This window comes from Dama dama, chromosome 29, assembly GCF_033118175.1.
Source record: "Dama dama isolate Ldn47 chromosome 29, ASM3311817v1, whole genome shotgun sequence".
NCBI lineage: Eukaryota > Metazoa > Chordata > Mammalia > Artiodactyla > Cervidae > Dama > Dama dama.
The window spans coordinates 46937635-46956486 of record NC_083709.1 but is presented as its reverse complement, the minus strand read 5'-3'; the positions used below and the strand labels follow the sequence as shown (position 1 = coordinate 46956486).

The following is an 18852-nucleotide window of genomic DNA, read 5'->3' as shown; positions in this document are numbered from 1 at the left end:
AGCACCACTTGTTAAAGAGGTTGTCTTTTTTCCATTGTGTATCCTTGCCTCCTTTGTCGAAGATAAGGTGTCCATAAGTGCATGGATTTATCTCTGGACTTTCTATTTTGTTCCATTGATCTATATTTCTGTCTTTGTGCCAGTACCATACTGTCTTGATGACTGTGGCTTTGTAGTAGAGTCTGAAGTCAGGCAGGTTGATTCCTCCAGTTCCATTCTTCTTTCTCAAGATTACTTTGGCTATTCGAAGTTTTTTGTATTTCCATACAAATTGTGACATTCTTTGGTTTAGTTCTGTGAAAAATACCATTGGTAGCTTGATAGGGATTGCATTAAATCTATAGATTGCTTTGGGTAGCATACTCATTTTCACAATATTGATTCTTCCAATCCATGAACATGGTATATTTCTCCATCTGTTTGTGTCCTCTTTGATTTCTTTCATCAGTGTTTTATAGTTTTCTATATGTAGGTCTTTTGTTTCTTTGGGTAGATATACTCCTAAGTATTTTATTCTTTTTGTTGCAATGGTGAATGGTATTATTTCCTTAATTTCTCTGTTTTCTCATTGTTAGTGTATAGGAATGCAAGGGACTTCTCTGTGTTGATTTTATGTCCTGCAACTTTACTATATTCATTGATTAGCTTTAGTAATTTTCTGGTAGAGTCTTTAGAGTTTTCTATGTAGAGGATCATGTCATCTGCAAACAGTGAGAATTTCACTTCTTCTTTTCCTATCTGGGTTCCTTTTGTTTCTTTTTCTGCTCTGATTGCTGTGCCCAAAACTTCCAAAACTATGTTGAATAGGAGTGGTGAGAGTGGGCACCCTTGTCTTGTTCCTGACTGTAGGGGAAATGCTTCAATTTTTCACCATTGAGGATAATGTTTGCTGTGGGTTTGTCATATATAGCTTTTATTATGTTGAGTTATGTTCCTTCTATTCTTGCTTTCTGGAGAGTTTTTATCATAAATGGATGTTGAATTTTGTCAAAGGCTTTTTCTCCATCTATTGAGATAATCATGGTTTTTATCTTTCAATTTGTTAATGTGGTGTATTAAATTGATTGATTTGCAAATATTAAAGAATCCTTGCATTCCTGGTATAAAGCCCACTTTGTCTCTTCTCAGTTTCTTAATAGGACCTTCTGAAGAGAAAAGATGTGGTTTTGGTGAAGTCTGTATTATCATTTCTTTTATGAGTCATGCTTTTTGTGTCCCATCTAAGAAACCTTTTGCCAGTACAAGATCACAGACATATTCTGTATTTACTTTTATAAGTGCTATCATCTAAACTCTTATACATAGGTCTATCAAATGTTTTGAGTTGATTATTATGTATGGTTCAGGTAGAGATCTAAGATCAGTTTCTTTTTTTACATATAGATCCAATTGCTTTAGCATTATTTGTTAGAAAAACTCCTTTCACTATTGAATTGTATTGGCATATTTGTCAGAAATCTATTGACCATAAATGTAAGGGTTTATTTCTGTATATTCTGTTCTGTTCATCAGTATGTCTATCATTGTATAAGCATCATCACACTGGAGCTTTTATAGCAAGTTGGTGAAAGTCCTACTTTTGGTTTTCAAAATTAGTTTGCCTATTCTAGATATTTTGCAATTCTATATAGATTTTAGAGTCTTTGTCAGTTTCTACAAAAGAAAGAAAAGAAAAACCTTGTTTGGATTTTTCAGGAAATGACAGTAAATCAGACATAAACATGAGTGTCTCTTCATTTATTTAGATTTTGAAAAGTTTCTGTTGGCAGTATTTTTTTAGTTTGCAGTGTACAGGTCTGTTACTTTTTTTAAGCTTATTTCTAAGTTGTGTTTATCTTCTATGATGCTATTGTGAATGTAATCAGTTTCATTTTCAGATCATTATTGACATATAGATATGAAATTAATTTTTGTATATTGTTCTGCACCCTTGCCAAAATTTGTTTGCTTCAGTAGAATTTTTTTTTTTTTTTTGGTAGTTAGAAGTAATAAATGAATTCAGCAAAATTGCAGGACATAAAATCAAGATGCAAAATTCAGTTGCATTTTTATACAAAAACAGTGAACATCCAAAAATGAAATTAAGGAAATAGTTCCATTCCACAATAGCATCAAAAGGAATCAAATACAGAGTGTGAGGGGAAATGGATTAGGAGTTCAGGATTAACATATACACACTACTGTGTATAAAATAGATAAGCAACAAGAAGCTACTCTTTAGCACAGGGAACTGTATTCAATGTCTTGTAATAACATATAATGGAAAAGACTCTGAAAAAGAGTGTGTGTATGTGTACACTTGATATAAATGAGTCACTTTTCTACATACCTGAAGCTAATACACAGCTTGTAAATTAACTGTAGTTCAATTTTAAAAATTGATATTAATAAAGAATAAATACCTAGAATGAAAATTAATTAAAGAGGCTAAAGACATATGCTAAGAACTACAAAAATCGCTGAAAGAAAAAGATGCAAATAAATGGAAAGACATCCCATTTTTATAGATTGGGAGACAATGTTGTTGAAATGTCAGTACTGTACTGCCAAAAGCAGTATACAGATTCAGTGCAGTCCCACCAGTGCTTTTTGCAGGAATATGAAAATCCATTCTAAAATTGATACAGAAGCACAAGGGCCTTCCCTGTTCAGTCTAGCTGAAATTTTATCAATTTTTTAGATCTTTACAGAGAACCAACTTTTGTTTTTACTGACCTTAGTCTGTTAAGTTTCTGTTTTCTATTTTATTGATTTCTGCATTGATTTTTTTTTTTTTTAATTATTTTCTTCAACTTGCTTTGGGTTTAGCTTGATTTACTTTTGCTAGGTTGAAAACCTAGGTTATTAAGTTGAGGTATTTCCTTTTTTTAATGTAGGCATTTTAAGCTCTTACATTTTCTAAGCACTGTATTAGTTGTATTCCATAATTTTTTTCTTTTGAACATTTTCAGGCTTACAATAAAATTGAGAGGAAATTGCCATTTCCTCCTTCGGGAGATCTTTCTGACCAAGGGATCAAACCTGAGTCTGCTGCAGCTTCTGCCTTTTGATTGGAGTGTTTAGTCTATTTCACATATGATTGTTGATGTGGTTGGGTTTGCATTAGATAATTTGCTATTTCTTTTCTATACGTCAGATGTTTTCTGTTTATCTGTTATGCCTTTAATCGCTTTGATTTCTTAAACATACTTTTTGAGTTATTTTTACTAATGGTTGCTCTAGCAATTAAAAATGAATCTTATTACAATATATTTCAGGTTGATTCTGAATTAACTCCAGTAAAGTATAGAAAATGTTTCATCCCGCTTTTTACTTTAATGCTTTTAAAATGGTAAAATATGCATAATATAAAATTTACCATTTTAATAATTTTTAAATATGCAATTCTGTGGCCCTAAGTATATTCACATTTGTGCAACCATTACTTTAATCCATTTCTAGAACTTTTTCATATTGAAACTCCATTTCTGATAGATAGTGATTCCCCATTTCCCCCTCCTCCCAGCCCCTGGCAACCACCATTTTACTTTGTTTCCATATGAATTTACCTATTGTAGAAACACAATGTTTGTTAGTGATAGACTTAATTCATTTAGAATGTAGTCAAGGTTCTTCCATGTTACATAGCAGTTCCCAAAATATGCTACCTTTTTAAGGCTGAATAATACTTTATTGTAGGTGTATATTATAGTTGATCCATTCATGTGTTGATGAACATTTGAATTGCATCCATTTTGGGGGTTGCTTTCACTTTTTGTGAATAGTACTGCTGTGAACATTAGTGCACAAATATCTGTTTCATTCCCTGTTTTTAATTCACTTGTATATATCCAAAGTGGAATTGCTGGATCATATGGCAATTCTCTGTTTAATTTTTTGAGAAATTGCTGGGGTTTTGTTTTGTTTTGTCATACTGTTGTTTCACAGTGGCTGCACCATTTTACATTTCCACCAGCAATACACAGGTGTTTAGATTTTCCCACATCTTTGCCAAAACTTTCTTTTTCCTGTTTTTTTTTTTTTATGGTAGCTATCCTGATGAGTGCAAAGTTGTATCTCATTGTGGTTTTGATTTGTATCTCCCAGGCTTCCTTGGTGACTCAGTGGTAAAGAATCAGCCTGCAGTGCAGGAGACGCTGGAGATGTGGGTTTGATCCCTGGTTTGGGAAGATCCTCTAAAGTAGGAAATGGCATCCCACTCCAGTATGATTGCCTGGAAAATCCCATGGACAGAGGAGCCTGGAGGGCTATAGTCCACGGGGTCACAAAGAGTTGCACATGACATCACTTGTCATTGTGTATGCTCAGTTATATCTGACTCTGTGACCCTATGGACTGTAGCCCGCCAGGTTCCTTTGTCCATAGGTTTATCCTGGCAAGATTACTGGAGAGGGTTGCCATTTCCTCCTCCATGGGATCTTCCAGACCAAGGGATCAAACCTGAGTCTCTTGCAGCTCCTTCATTGGAAGGTGGATTGTTTACCAGTGAGCCACTTGGATTGAATACCTTTTAATGTATTTATTGGTTGCTTCTGTATCTTCTTTGGAGAACTGTCTCTCCAAATTCTTAGCCCATTTTAAAATCAAGTGACTTTCTTTTTGTTGTTGAGTTCTTGGCATTCTGTATTCACAGTTAGCCCTTGAACAATGTGGGTCTGGCCTGACCCAAACGTGTGAATGTTCTTCATTAGTAAAATACTATAGTACTACATTATCAATGGTTGGTTGAATTCTCAGATGTGGAATTGCAGTGATGAAAGGCCCACTGTTAAGTTATACTGAGGTTTTTGACAGAGGGTCAGTTCCTGCATTGCAAGGGTCAACTGTATTCTGAATATCAATTCCTTACATATATATGATTTGCAAACATTTTCTTCCATTATGTGGGTTGCCATTGTACTCTGTTGATAGTGTCCTTTGATGTCCAAAAGCTTTTAATATTGATGAAGTCCAGCTTAACTGTTTTTTCTTTTGGTGTCATATGCAAGAAATGATGGCCAAATCCAAAATCATGAAGTTTTTGTCCTGTGTTTTTCTTTTAAGACTAATAGTGTTAGCTTATATTTAGATTTGTGATCCATTTTGAGTTGATTTTTGTATATGGTGTAAGATAAGGATCAAATTTTATTTTTTTCCTTGTGGATATTCAGTTTTCCTGGTGCAATTTGTTAAACACTATTCTTTTCCCCCATTGAATGGTTTTGGCACTTGTTGAAAATCCTTTAGCCACATATATGATATATTACTATTAATCTTGGGCTCTCTGTTTTATTTCATTGTTGTGTATGTCAGTCTTTATGCCAGTGTGGTACTATTTTGATTACTATAGCTTTGTATTAAGTTTTGAAATCAGAAAGTGTGAGCCCTCCAACCTTCTATTTTATGCTTGTTTTAGCTATTGAAGTTCCTTGAGGTTCCATTTTTTAGGATGAATTTTCACAATATCTGCAAAAAACAAAAAACTGGTGTTGTAATTTTGATAGGGCTTACTTTGAATCTGTAAATTGCTTTGGTATTATTGACATCTTAACTTTGTTTTTTAACCCATGAACATGAGAAGTCTTGCTATTTACATGCATCTTCTTTATTTCAGCAATATCTTGTAGTTTTTAGCATACAGGTCTTTCACTTCCTTGGGTAAGCTTAATTCTGAATATTTTATTGTTTTTAATACTACTGTAAATAGTGATTTTTAAAATTTTATTTGTACATGTTCCTTATTGCATAGAAATTCAACAAATTTTTGTGTGCTAATACTGCATCCTGCAGCTGTGCTAAATTGTTAATCACTTCTAACAGTTTTGTGTGAAATCTATAGGGTATTCTACATAGAAGATCATATTTTCAGAGAAGAGAGATAATTCTACTTCTCTTCCAGTTGGGTGCTTTTTATTTTCTTTACTGATTTCTCTGGGCAGGATTTCCAGTGCTGTTTTGAATGGAATTAGTGAAAGTGAGCACCCTTGTTTTGTTTCTGATCTTAGAGAAAAGCTTTTCAGTTTTTCACCATCATGTATGATGTTGACCGTAAGTTTTTTTATATATTACTTTTCTTACATTGAGGTATGTTCCCTCTATTCCTAATTTGTTGAGTGTTTTTCTCATGGAAAGGTGCTGAGTTTTGTCACATGTTTTTTTCTGAGTCAACTGAGATGATCATGTGGTGTTTTTCTTTCATTCTGTTAATGTGGTTATTACAGTTGTTTTTCTTGTGCTGAACTATCCTTGCATTCCAGGAAGAAGTCCCACTGACTTACAATTATTTTCATAATGCTGCTAAATTTGGCTTGCTAGTATTTTGTTGAGTATTTCTGCGTATGTATTCTTAAGGGATATTGATCTGTAGTTTTCCTTTCTTGCAAGTCTTTGGCTTTAGTAGTATCAGGGTAATGCTGGCCTCATAGGATGAGTTACTAAGTGTCCTTCTTCACTTTACTGAAAGAATTTGAGGAGGATTGGCATTTATTTCAAGTGTTTGGTAGAATTCACTAATGAAACCATACAGACTTTTCATTTTGGGAGATTCTTTTTATTGCTGATTTAATCTTATAAATTTATTCAGATTTTCTATTTCACTATTCATTTGTAAAATTTGTCCATTTTACCTAAGTTTTGTGATTGGTTAGAATACAGCTAGCTGTTCAGAGTACACTTTTATAATTTTTATTTTTGTAGAACTAGTAATGTTCCCTTTTTCATTTCTGATTTTAGCTATTTAAAATTTTTACCCCCTTTTCTCTTCTTAGTCAGTCTAGCTAAAGGTTTTTCAGGTTTGTTGATCTTTGAGAAGAATCACTCCTGGTTTCTTTGATGTTCTTTTTTTGTGTGTGTGTTCTTCATTTCTCTCTGCTCTAATCTTTATCATTTTCTTCTTTCATCTAACTTTGGATTAATTTATTATTTGTGTATTTCTGTAAGATGTGAAATAAGATTGGTTTAAGACCTTTTTCTTTTTTAATGTAAGCATTTAGTTGTAAATTTCCCACTTTGCATTGTTTTTGTTGCATTTGTATGTTTTAGTGTGTTGTTTCTGTTTTCATTTGTCTCAGGATATTTCCTGATTTCCCTTGTGATTTTTTGTTTTTTTAATTTTCTATGTGTTAAGAGTATGTTAATTTCCATGTTGTGAGTTTTCTGTTTTCCTTTTGCTGTTCATCTTTACTTTCATTCTGTTGTAATCAGAAAAAAAAAAACCAAAACTTTCTTTTCTTGTTCAGTCTTTTAAAGTTTCTTAAGACTTGTTTGGGGTCATCCCTGGTGGTCCAGTGGCTAGGACTCCATGCAGTCAACACAGGGGTCCTGATTCGATCCCTGGTCAGGGAACTAGATCCCACAGACTATATTTTGTCACCCTGCTTATTTAACTTATATGCAGAGTACATCATGAGAAATGCTGGACTGGTTGAAGCACAAGCTGGAATCAAGATTGCCGGGAGAAATATCAATAACCTCAGATACGCAGATGACACCACCCTTATGGGAGAAAGTGAAGAAAAACTAAAGAGCCTCTTGATGAAAGTGAAGAGGAGAGTGAAAAAGTTGGCTTAAAACTCAGCATTCAGAAAACTCAGATCATGGCATCTGATCCCATCACTTCATGGCAGATAGTTGGGGAAACAATGGAAACAGTGACAGGCTTTTTTGGGGGGAGCTCCAAAATCACTGCAGATGGTGACTGCAGCCATGAAACTAAAAGACGCTTGCTCCTTGGAAGAAAAGCTATGACCAGCCTAGACAGCATATTAAAAAGCAGAGACATTACTGACAAAGGTCCGTCTAGTCAAAGCTATGGTTTTTCCAGTAGTCTTGTATGGATATGATAGTTGGACTGTAAAGAAAGCTAAGCACCGAAGACTTGATGCTTTTGAACTGTGGTATTGGAGAAGACTCTTGAGAGTCCCTTGGACAGCAAGGAGATCCAGCCAGTCCATCCTAAGGAAAATCAGTCCTGAATGTTCATTGGAAGGACTGATGCTGAAGCTGAAACTCCAATACTTTGGCCATCTGATGTGAAGAACTGCTTCATTGGAAAAGACCCTGATGCTGGGAAAGATTGAAGGCAGGAGGAGAAGGGGATGACAGAGGATGAGATGGTTGGATGGCATCACCGACTTCATGGACATGAGTTTGAGTAAGCTCCGGGAGTTGGTGATGGACAGGGACGCCTGGTGTGCTGCGATTCATGGGGTTGCAAAGAGTCAGACACGACTGAGCTACTGAACTGAAGACTTGTTTTGTGGCCTAATTTATAGTCTGTCTTAGAGGATATTATATGTGCGCTTGGAAAAATGTATATTTTTCTGTTGTGTGGAGTTATCTGTGAAAATGTTTTAAGTGAAATTAATTAGTCTATAGTGTTATTCAAGTTCCCTCTTACTGATTTTTTGTCTGGCCGTTATGTTCTCAGGTGCTTTTTTTGAGGTGTTATTGTCATGTATGACAGAGATGAGAATGCCACACCACCTGATCTGCCTCTTGAGAAGTCTGCATGCAGGTCAGGAAGCAACAGTTAGAACTGGACATAGAAAAACAGACTGGTTCCAAATAGGAAAAGGAGTACGTCATAGCTGTACATTATCACCCTGCTTATTTAACTTATATGCAGAATATATCATGAGAAACACTGGGCTGGATGAATTGCAAGCTGGACTCAAGATTACCGGGAGAAATATCAATAACCTCAGATACACAGATGACAACCCCCTTATGGCAAAAAGCAAAGAAGAACTAAAGTGCCTCTTGATGAAAGTGAAAGAGGGAACAGTGAGAGACTTTATTTTTTTTGGTTTCCAAAATCACTGCCGATGGTGACTGCAGCCATGAAATTAAAAGACGCTTACTCCCTGGAAGGAAAGTTATGACCAACCTGGATAGCATATTAAAAAGCAGAGACATCACTTTGCCAACAAAGGTCCGTCTAGTCAAGGCTATGGTTTTTCCAGTAGTCATGTGTGGATATGAGAGTTGGACTATAAAGAAAGCTGAGCACCGAAGAATTGATGCTTTTGAACTGTGGTGTTGGAGAAGACTCTTGAGAGTCCCTCGGACTGCAAGGAGATCCTCATCCTCAGTCCTGAGTGTTCATTGGAAGGACTGATGATGTAGCTGAAACTCCAATATTTGGCAACCTGATGTGAAGAACTGACTCACTTGAAAAGACCCTGATGCTGGGAAAGATTGAAGGTGGGAGGAGAAGAGGATGACAGAGAATGAGATGGTTGAATGGCATCACTGACTCAATGGACATGAGTTTGGGTAAACTCCGGGAGTTGGTAATGGACAGGGAGGCCTGTCGTGCTGCAGTCCATGGGGTTGTAAAGAGTCGGACATGACGGAGTGACTAAAGTGAGCTGAACTGATGTAATGTCTATATGTTATGAACCCCATAATAGTACAGTATACTTTATTTTTAAAAGTTATTTTGTAGAGTGATATGTTTTAGAAAAATTAGAAGGGGGAAAGATAAAAGTACACTTATTCAGTCTTTTGCACTTATCCACTTACCATTTCCTATTGTATATGTTTCTTCTTTTGGATTTGAGTTACCGTCTTTGTCAATAGTCTCCCAGATCATCCCCCACTCCCAGTTCAGTGATTTGCTTTGACGACTCACAGTACACAGCATATAGTCATACTCATAACTGATTTTTTTACAACAAAAGTATACAAGGCAAATTTGCCAGAGGGAAAAGGTTTAGTGAGCAAAATCTGGAGGAACTAGCAGTAAGCTTCCAATAGTCCTCTTTCAGTGAAGTCATGTAGGTTGTGCTGATTTTCTTCAGTGTCATTTTGTGATAGCATTTGTATAGTGTTAAACACCAAGGAAGTTCATTATAGACCTAGTCCCCAAGGTTTTTATTTGGAGCTTTTCGCCCAGTGCATACCAAATTTCACATTCTCTGAAAGAAAACAGGTTTGTGTAAATAGTTTAGGCACAGTCAGCCACTCTGATCAGTTAAGGAATGGTGGGAACCCTCCCAAAATCCAGGTTCCCATATGCCAACTCAGGACCAACATTGTATGTGGGCTTTTTTTTTTTTTCCCCAAGTACAGCAGTCTTAGACATTTTAGATTAACTATTTTTTGCATACTGTTTGATGACATTTCCTTTTTTTTTCTGAGGGATTTCTTTTAGTATTTCTCATAAGGCAGCAGGCTTGCTAAGAACAAATTATTCTTTTTTTGTCTGGGATGACTTTCCTTTGCCTACAGCTTCAAAGGATAATTTTGCTGGATATAGTATTCATAGCTGACAGTTTTTCTGTTTTCAGCATTTAAATATGTACTTTCAATGCCATCTGGTCTCCATTACTTCTGACAAGAACTCAGCCATTAATTGTATTTTTGTTCCTTTGTACACAAAAGAACCTGTTCTACACGTGCTCTTTTAACATCTTCTTGTTGTTGACTGTAAGTAGTTTATGATGTATGTATACAGGTGTTTATCCCACTGGGGTTTTGTCAAGCATTCCAAATCTGGGGTTTACTATTTATCACCAGACTTGGGACATTAACAGTCATTATTTGTTATTTTTTATCCCTTGTGTCATCTTATCGAACTTCCCACTATACATATATTAGTGCACTTGATGTCCTACAGATCTCAGAGGCTTTCTTCAGTGTTTATTTTCTGGTTTTTAGATTGCTTAGTTTTATTGAACTATTTTCGTGTTTTTTTTTTATTGTTCTGCCATCCCAAATCTGCTGCTGAGTCTATATATTGAAGTTTTCATTTCAGTTATTGTACTTTTAAACCGAAATTTCTAGAGTGGGTTCTGTTTTATTGATTTTACTTTTGAGATTCCCAACTTGTTTGGGTGTCATCATATTTTCTTTTCATTATTTAAACATACTTTGCTTTATTCCTTTACTATATTATCATGACTGGTTTATTTGCCTGGTGTTTTGGGTCCACTAACAGTAATTTTGGTTAATTTATTACTATAGCTCTAAAGTCTCTCTTTTTTTTTTCCTAAGAGTCATTGTTGCCGATTTTTTGTTTTAGTATTGTGTTTTACTAAGTTAATTGGATTTAATCTGCAAAATTTATGTCCCCTGCAAGTGCAACAACTGATTAACATCTCTGGTTATTATTCTTATTTTCATTTCCTGGCTTTCTAGGAGCTGCCTCCATGTCTGCATAGTGAGTGTTTAGATGTTCAAACATCTTGAGCCAGTAAAGCTGAGTTGATTATCAGTTGATATATGAGTTAGGGAGTGTAGGCAATGTTTAGGACGTTTTTATGTCTGACTCAGCTTTTACTTCCTGTCTGGCCCTTTGGGAACTTCTTTGCAAACAGCCTTTTAGTGAGTCTGTCTTGTATGGGGAGCTTATTAGCCTATTGGTACTCTTTATCTGTGCATGTACACAGCCTCGCTGACAGACAGGGATGAGTGTAGAGCTTAGGTGCTTAAGAGTTTTTCCTCTTACTAAGTTCCGCCTCCCATTGAGCCAAGGATCTGTGGCAGTCTTATCAGTTCCCTCTTTGACTCCCTGGTTTTCAGGATTTTCCTGTTAAATTTCTGGCTGGTTGTGGGATGTGCTACTTGCCCAAAGCAAGTCTGCAAACTCTAGCTTAGCAGCACTGTCAGCTTTTTCTGTTTATTTTCTAAGAACTTGCCACTTTTATCAACAGTGCTGAAGGGTATAGTGCACTCTGCTCCATATCAGGGCAGCCTACCTTTAGCAACAAAGCTGCTGGTTTTTCACTAGCAGCCCCACCCTGGTGGCACTACTGCCTACCAAGCTTCCTTCAGGGGATAGGAACAGTCCTGGCAAAAACATCATTTATTGCCACTGTGCAGGAGTGTGAACATCTTAGTTGGATGCCAAGAGCATTGATGTTGAGATTGGGTCATCAGTCACAGTGCTGCCCTTAAGGAAAGTTGCACTTTGAAATTTGAGGAATGGTTGAAACATGAAGTTAATTACTCATCGGTACTGACATGATATCAATAGAAGTAGTAGCATATTACTGATAAAAGTGCCCTGTGTCTACCCTAATGGAATGTCAGTAGTTAACCAGAAAAACCTTTTTTTGAAAATCATCTAAAACACATTTGTAATCTCTGTTTTTGTAAATAGCATTAAATATACTTAAATGGTGGCCTATTTACTTACCTTTGGACTTTTTTTGATGTGCAGTGAAGTGTTGATCTTAAGTAGATTTTGACCGGTGTATATAGTGATATAATGATTATTCTAGTCAGGATTCAGAGTGTTTTCATCACTCCAGGAAGTTCCCTGTGCCCACTTCTAGTCAGTCTGGTTCTTTTCCCCTTTCGGGTATCTGGTGGTCCAAGCCCTGTATTGCCAGAAAGTTAGACTGATCTTACCTTTCTTGACTGCATGCGGGCATGTGAGGTCACTTTAGTTGTGTCTGATTCTGTGACCCTTATGTACTATAGCCCACCAGGTTCCTCTGTCCATGGGATTCTCCAGGCAAGAATACTGGAGTGGGTTGCCATGCCCTCCTCCAGGTGTCTTTGTTGATTAAGCTAAGCTGTAGCAGAAGGTGTTGTTATTGGTGTCTTAAGTAGGTGTGTCAAATAAACTATTTCAACGAAGCAGTTGGGAGTTTTGTTCTGTAGTATGTTTAATAATGTAATCTTGAAACATTAAAATAATGAAACAGCAACAGATAACCTGGTGGGCTGCAGTCCATGGGGTCGCAAAGAGTCGGCCACGACTGAGCAACTAACACACACACACACACACATACACACACACACACAGTGCTTATTGAGTGCTAAACATTCTGCCAAGTGCCATATTATTTATTCAATTTTTGCTGAACCTACCAATGAAGTAGGTTCTATTGTTGGATTTATTGTAAAGATACAGAAACTGAAGCATAGGAGAAACTAGTTTGTTTAAGCTCAGAAAGCTATTAAATGGCAGAGCAGATATTTGAACCTTGTGTTCAGACTTCAGAGCCTATATTCTTAACCACTATATTATGTTCCCTGTTAGTATATGTGGGCTGAGTAGACATTTTTGAGCTGATGAAGCAATCTAATCACCATTTATAGTGAGTTTTCCTATAGGATCCCAATAATCAATTTAAGACAGATACTGGAACATTACTTCTTTGAAAGTTGGAGTTCCCAGTTAAAAAAATGGATTTGGATAGATGTTTCACCAAAATGATGTAATATATATAGCCAATAAGCACATTAAAAGAGGCTCAAAATGATTTATTCATTAGGGAAATGGTAAATAAACTACAAGATACTACCATACTCACTAGAACAGATACCATTAAAAAGATAGCAAGTGTTGGCAAGGAGGTGGAAAAATTAGAACTCTCATGGACTGCTGGTGCAAATGTGAAATAGTGCAGTCACTGTGGAAAACAGTTTGACAGTTCCTCAAAAAGTTGACACAGTTATCATATGGCCTGGCAATTCCATTCCTATGTATATAGCCAAAGTAATTGGTAACATGTGTTCAATCAGGAATTTGTGGATGAACATTGATAGTAGCACTTTTCACAGTAGCCAAAAGATGGAAACAGCCCACATATCCATCAATAGATGAATGGATAAACACAATATGGTATATAGATACAAGGGAATATTACTCAGTCATATAAAAATAATGTATTGATACATGCGACAACATGGAGGAACTTTAAAAGATTATGCTAAATAAAGAGACCAGATTTGAAAGGCCACAAATCATGATTCTGTTTATATGAAATCTCCAGAATAGGCACATCCATAGGTCAGAAAGTAGATTATTGGTTGCTAGGAGCTGGGGAATAGGGAGGGATTTAAGAATGACTGCTAGTTACAGAGTGTCTTACTGAAGTGATTAAAAATACTCTGTAATTATATAGATGATTGCACAACTCTGAATATACAGAAACCTGGTAAATTTAGACACCATAAAAGTAAAAAATAGACTTTAAAAGTTGATAATATTTAGTTTATCAGACATAATATACATTTATAACTATTTGAAAAGTAGATTAGAATTCCCTGAAGGCTGGTATAAGGAGCTCTTTATACTGTGTGATAATCTAGGGGAAAGGTGAGTTGTTTAATCAAATAGACTTAGGAAATATACATACTGTATCTATTGAAGATTGATAGAGTGTACATTTGCTAAAGCTCTGTGGTAAAGACACATGTTCAATTTTAACACAGGATTTTTGCAGCTGAATGGATCTCTAGTCCTTTAAATAATCGCTAGTTTCTACAGAACCTACTTAGGTATATCCAGCATGGAAACCGCTGATCACGTTATTAAAATTCTTAGTTTATTAAGAATTAAGGTAATTTATTCCTTAAACTGGCCACATTTCAAGTGCTCAGTAGTCACATGTTACTAATATATATTATATTGGACCCTGCATTTCTCTTCTTGCTGAAAGCTTGACTGGGAACTGTTAGTATAGGTAATACAATACGACATACAGTCATAGGATGTTTTAATTTACTCTTAGTATTCTACTTTTCAGTTACTATGGAGCATTACGAAGAGAGAATATGATAGATTGAATCATGTCTCCCAAGAAAGGTCCTAACCCCAGTACCAGAAAAAGAATTGGGTTTTTTTTTTTTTTTTTTTTTTTCAGTAAAGTCAACAGTTAATTGGGGGGCCTTTAAACGTGTTGATTTCTGCTATCTACAGAGTCAGAGTGTTACTTATAAATAACATTTATTACTTACTACATTTATGCAAAATGTAAGTCACTAGAAGAGAGGTGAGACTGAAGACTGCTACTTGTCTGCTTTACATAAAAACTTGGTAGTTTCATAAGCCCATGTTATTGTACATTATTCTTTTGTTTCAGTATGGATCCAAAAAAAGAGTAAAAAAAAAAACTTCAGGTTTAGTATGCTTTTTGACTTCCAAGTTAGAGAAGTATTCATTTTGAGAATTGAAAAATTTATGAAATATTTAAACACTGAGATTGAAATTAAAAATTAGCAAATACTAAAACATAGCTATGATTTTAATTTAGTGATTAAATGTCACTCTGATTGACTCTTTTATGTTTATTAATCCAATAGGCAAATTATTGTCATTGCTGATTATGACAATAGAAACCTTTTTGTTTTCAAAGCCCTCTCATTGGTTAATGTCTTCTTTGTAATCAATATTAAACAATTTTTCAGATAGGTCAAAGATCCATAAATCATCAAAAATATATGCCAACTTGTATCTTACATGTATTTTAGTTGTGAAACAAATTACAATCAGTTTTTGTTGTTTTTGTCTTCTTTCTGTCCCTCCTACCTTTTGCCATAGTTCATGCTTCTCTTTAGGCTTTTGCAATAGATTCTAAGTAGACCTAAGTATGTTTTCCCTTTAATTAGTTCTTCAAAAGACCTTGTAAGATAACTTGTTTTTAACTTTGAAACAACTTTTTTTAGGATGTAATTGACATATGTATAAATTGTACATATTTGACTGGAGAAGGAAATGGCAAACCACTTCAGTATTCTTGCCTTGAGAACCCCATGAACAGTATGAAAAGACAAAAAGATAGGACACTGAAAGATGAACTCTCCAGGTCGGTAGGTGCCCAATATGCTACTGGAGATCAGTGGAGAAATAACATCAGAAGGAGTGAAGGGATGGAGCCAAAGCAAAAGCAACACCCAGTTGTGAATGGGACTGGTGATGGAAGCAGGGTTCGATGCTGTAAAGAGCAATATTGCATAGGAACCTGGAATGTTAGGGCCATGAATGAAGGCAAATTGGAAACTGGTCAAACAGGAGATGACAAGAGTGAACATTGCTGAAACTCCAATACTTTGGTCACCTGATGCGAAGAGCTGACTCATTTGAAAAGACCCTGATGCTAGGAAAGATTGGGGGCAGGAGGAGAAGGGGGTGACAGAGGATGAGATGGTTGGATGGCATCACCGACTCGATGGACATGGGTTTGGGTACACTCCGGGAGTTGGTGATGGATGGGGAGGCCTGGCGTGCTGTAGTTCATGGGTCGCAAAGAGTAAGACATGACTGAGCAACTGAACTGAACTGTAGTTTAAATTTGATTTTTTGACACGTATGTACCCATATAACTATCACTGTAATCATGATAATGAACACATCTTGTATCACTAGATGTTTCCTCCTGTCTCTTTATAGTTGCTTCTTGACAGTGACTCATCTGCTTACTTCTCTCACTGTTTAAAAGGTACAAAGCAGAGTCTGAACTCATACATATGTACTTGTTTTTTGGTTGTTGTGTGACTTTCACTTAGCATAATTGTAAAGAGGAAATTAACATTGGTACAGTAAGTATAAATCTCATTGACATTTTCCCCAATTTTTTTTACTGATGATTTGTTTCTGTTCTAGACTTGTATTTCACATTGCATGTAGTTTTTATTTCCCGTAAGTCTTTTCCATTCAGTACAGTTGTTCAGTTTTCCTTGTCTTTTATGATCCTTTGGAACAATATTGGTCAGTTTACTTATAGCATCAATCAGCTTGTTTGTTCTTTTTTTTTCCCTTCATGAATGGACTGTGCTCATGTATTTTTGGCAGAAATATCATGAAAATATCCTTCTCAGTATTATATCAGAATAGTTCATGATGTTCATATGTCTTTCTGTTGTTGACCTTTACCTTGATCACTTGTTGTCTGCCAGTTTTCTCTACTGTAAAGTTATTGTAACTTGGAGAAGATATTTTGCATATCCTGTTTTTCCTGCAATTTTTGCTTGCTGATTTTAGTATCCATTGTTGGATCTTGGCTGCAGCTATTATGCTGTTATGTGGTGTTTATCTAGTGATGATTCTTTGCATCCCTGTTGCCTTTTACATTTTTTAATTGGAACTCTAATGTAAGAAAGAGCTGTCCTTTTGCTTTCATTTATTCAGTAATTTATATCAGTATATTTTTGTATATATATGTTAAAATACAATGCTAATTTTATTTAAATTTTTGACTATTTAAAAAATTAAATTTTGTTTTTACTCTTAAGAATTTTTCATTTGTTTTGGATACAGGTCACTGATGCAGATATGATTTGCTTTTTTTAATTTCAGTTTGTAGCATGTCTTTATTTTTTTTAGTAGTGTTTTCTAAAGTATTTTAAAGTGTTTTTTTTTAATGTTTATAAGGATCACTCTGTCAGTTTTAATAATACTTATTTTGTGAGTCATGATTTTTATATCTTATCTAAGAAATCTTTTCCTAATCCAAGACCACAGAAGATTTTCTCCTGTATTCCTGAACTTTGATGGATCAGGTCTTACATATAGGTCTATAATAGGTAAATTAACTATATTAATTAATGTATATGTATTAATATATCTTTTCATTTCAGTTCAGTTGCTTAGTTGTGTCTGACTCTGCGACCCCATGAACCGCAGCACACCAGGCCTCCCTGTCCATCACCAACTCCTGGAGTTTACCCAAACTCATGTCTATTGAGTTGGTGATGCCATCCAACCATCTCATCCTCTGTCATCCCCTTCCCCTCCTGCCCTCAATCTTTCCCAGCATCAGGGTCTTTTCAAATGAGTCAGCTCTTTGCATCAGGTGGCCAAAGTACTGGAGTTTCAGCTTCAACATCAGTCCTTCCAATAAACAGCCAGGATTGATCTCGTTTAGGATGCTGCTGCTGCTAAGTCGCTTCAGTCGTGTCCAACTTTGTGCAACCCCATAGACAGCAGCCCACCAGGCTCCAGTGTCCCTGGGATTCTCCAGGCAAGAACACTGGAGTGGGTTGCTGTTTCCTTCTCCAATGCATGAAAGTGAAAAGTGAAAGTGAAGTCGCTCCGTCGTGTCCGACTCTTCGCAACCCCATGGACTGCAGCCTACCAGGCTCCTCCGTCCATGGGATTTTCTAGGCAAGAGTACTGGAGTGGGTTGCCATTGCCTTCTCTGCCTTTAGAATGGACTGGTTGGATGTCCTTGCAATCCAAGGGATTCTCAAGAGTCTTCTCCAATATCACCATTCAAAAGCATCAATTCTTTGGCGCTCAGCTTTCTCTATAGTTCAACTCTCACATCCACACATGACTACTGGAAAAACCATAACCTTGACTAGATGGACCTTTGTTGGCAAAGTAATGTCTCCGCTTTTTATTTATTTATTAATTTTTCCATTCATTTTTATTAGTTGGAGGCTAATTACTTTACAATATTGTAGTGGTTTCTGCCATACATTGACATGAATCAGCCATGGATTTACATGTGTTCCCCATCCCGATCCCCCCTCCCGCCTTCCTCTCCATCCCATCCCTCTGGGTCTTCCCAGTGCACCAGCCCTGAGCACTTGTCTCATGCATCCAACCTGGGCTGGTCATCTGTTTCACCCTTGATAGTATACTTGTTTCAGTGCTATTCTCTCAGATCATCCCACCCTTGCCTTCTCCCACAGAGTCTAAAAGTCTGTTCTGTACATCTGTGTCCCTTTTTCTGTTTTGCATATAGGATTATTGTTACCATCTTTTAAAATTCTATATATATGCATTAGTAAACTGTATTGGTGTTTATCTTTCTGGCTTACTTCACTCTGTATAATGGGCTCCAGTTTCATCCATCTCATTAGAACTGATTCAAATGAAATCTTTTTAATGGCTGAGTAATATTCCATGGTATATGTACCACAGTTTCCTTATCCATTCATCTGCTGATGGGCATCTAGGTTGCTTCCATGTCCTGGCTATTATAAACAGTGCTGCGATGAACATTGGGGTGCACGTGTCTCTTTCAGATCTGGTTTCCTTTGTGTGTATGCCCAGGAGTGGGATTGCTGGGTCGTATGGCAGTTCTATTTCCAGTTTCTTAAGGAATCTCCACACTGTTCCCCATAGTGGCTGAGCTAGAATGTCTCTGCTTTTTAATATGCTGTCTAGGTTGGTCATAACTTTCCTTC

General features: G+C 36.2%; 1 protein-coding gene across 2 annotated transcripts in view; it reads left to right on the top strand.

Annotated features, from left to right (window-relative positions):
- Nucleotides 1-18852, top strand: part of RIC1 (RIC1 homolog, RAB6A GEF complex partner 1) — a 144260-nt gene that overhangs the window by 15322 nt on the left and 110086 nt on the right. The gene's annotated exons all lie outside the window — the stretch shown is intronic.